This window comes from Piliocolobus tephrosceles, chromosome 7, assembly GCF_002776525.5.
Source record: "Piliocolobus tephrosceles isolate RC106 chromosome 7, ASM277652v3, whole genome shotgun sequence".
In the NCBI taxonomy this organism is placed as follows: domain Eukaryota; kingdom Metazoa; phylum Chordata; class Mammalia; order Primates; family Cercopithecidae; genus Piliocolobus; species Piliocolobus tephrosceles.
Genome location: NC_045440.1, coordinates 70810765 through 70813104, shown reverse-complemented (window position 1 = coordinate 70813104; position 2340 = coordinate 70810765). Strand labels below are relative to the sequence as shown.

General features: G+C 46.5%; 1 pseudogene; it reads left to right on the top strand.

The window, feature by feature from the left end:
• Positions 1-846: 846 nt before the first annotated feature.
• On the top strand, positions 847-2108 carry LOC111549191 (annotated as a pseudogene).
• The last annotated feature ends 232 nt before the right edge of the window (positions 2109-2340 follow it).

Below are 2340 nucleotides of genomic sequence, written 5' to 3'. Positions count from 1 at the left end.
CTCTTCTTGGGTCTTGAGCTTGCCAACTTTCAGACTTGGACTTACAATGTCAGCTCCCCTGGTTTTCAGGGATTTGGTCTCTGACCAGAACTACACCATCAGTTCTCCTCAGTCTTGAGTTTGGCAGCTATAGATCTCAGCACCTCTAGGCCTCCTTAATCATATGAGCCAATTCCTCACAGTATATCTCCTTATACAAATTATATATCTCTATCTCTATCTCTTTATCTGTACCTGTATCTGTTTATCTAGATCTCCTTTAGTTCTGTTTCTCTGGAGAACCCTGAGCAATACAGTAGACTTGAAACCTTCTTCTTCTTTTTTTTTTTTTTTAATAGATGGAGTTTTGCTCCATAGCCCAGGCTGGAGTGCAGTGGCATGATCTCGGCTCACTGCAACCTCTGCCTCCCGGGTTCAAGCAATTCTCCTGCCTCGGCCTCCTGAGTAGCTGGGATTACAGGCATGCACCATCACACCAAGCTAATTTTCATATCTTTAGGATTTCGTCATGTTGGCCAGGCTAGTCTCAAACTCCCAACCTCAGGTGATCTGCCTGCCTTGACCTCCCAAAGTGCTGGGATTACAGGTGTGAACCACCATGCTTGGCCTTAAAATTACTTCTCTATGCATCTGGAAAGAGAAATCCATAACCTGAAATGAGAAGTAAGTCTGAATTTTGAGTAAGATTTTGGATCTTATCTAAAATTTTGTATTGGCAGAGCAAAATCACCCAAATTCTAAACACTGTCTAAGTATATGCAGTGGCTTGTATAAATTAAAATTTAATTTGGCCTACCCGATGGGTCGGCCGTGGGGGGCAGGAAGTACTGCAGGGCAGCGGAGCCCATGTAGGCCCTGAGGCGCCTGGGCTACCGCCCCAGTGAGGGTCAGTCCTACCGGCGCTACTACAGGTTTGGGGTTGGAGACGTGCCAGAGCACCCACCTCCACCCTTATACCCTCTTCATCTCGAACCTCCCCAGCCTCCCCTTTCCTGGTGGGTGTGTAGGGGGTGGCCCGGTGGAGATCACCTGGCTGGGAGAAGGTGGAGGAAGCGATGGGTACTATCCCTCTGGAGGCGCCTGGCCAGAGCCTGGTTGAGCCGGAGGAAGCCACCAGTTTGAATTCTTATACAAATGGACCATATGGTCCAACTTACCCCCCGGGCTCTGGGGCAAATACTGCCTCATACTTAGGGGCTTAATGCACCTGGTTATACTCAGACCTGTTACTCCACAGAAGTTACAAATACTTACCGTTCACCTGGCAACAGCCCAACTCCAGTGTCTCCTTGAGTCTATTCTCAGCAGGACTGTCAGACTGAAGTACCCCCTCTTAGGCGGCAGGTTGCAGGGTATCTGGCTTCACAGAACCCTGGAATGACCCTGCCCCATTATTGTTATGGAGATGGTAATCGTAGTGTTCCACAATCAGGACAAATTGTACCACCACAAGAAGATGCGTGGCCTTCTCCTGGTGTTTATGGAATGGGTGGCCGTTATCCTTGGCCTTCATCAGCGCCCACAGCACCACCTGGCAATCTCTGCATGACCGGAGGTACTTCACCATGGCCTAGCAGTGGCTCTCCTCAGTCACCCCCTACACCCCCACTCCAGCAGCCCAAGAATTCTTCATACCCCAGCAGCCAATCAGATCAAAGCCTGAACCGGCACAACTTCCCTTGCGGTGTCCATCAGTATGAATCCTCCGGGACAGTGAACAAGAATGATTCAGATCTTTTGGATTCCCAAGTCCAGTATAGCGCTGAGCCTCAGCTGTATGGTAATGCCACCAGTGACCATCCCAACAGTCAAGATTAAAGTAGCAGTCTTCCGGAAGAATGTGTACCTTCAGATGAAAGTACTCCTCCGAGTATTACAAAACCATGCATGTGCTGGAGAAGGTCCAGTATCTTGAACAAGAAGTAGAAGACTTTGTAGGAAAAAAGATAGACTAAGCATACTGGCTTCTGGAAGAAATGCTAATCAAGAAACTTTTGGAACTGGATTCAGTTGAAACTGGGGATGAGGACTCTGTATGGCCTGCCAGAAAAGAGGCTGTTTGTAAGATTCAGGCCATACTGGAAAAATTAGGGAAAAAAAAATTATGAAAGAATTTAGAACAGAGTGGAATCCTGTTACCAACTTGACCAAAGAACACTTGATTTGGTTAATTACCCTCTTTTTGAAATGCCTGTTGATGACAAGAAGCAATACATTCCAACTTTCCTTTGATTTTAAACTTGAAAAACTGGCAAGGGAATGGAAGAATATTTTAGTCATGAGTTGTTTTCAATTTTCAGATGAATGAATGTAATAGGAAACTATGGAGTTACCAAATAT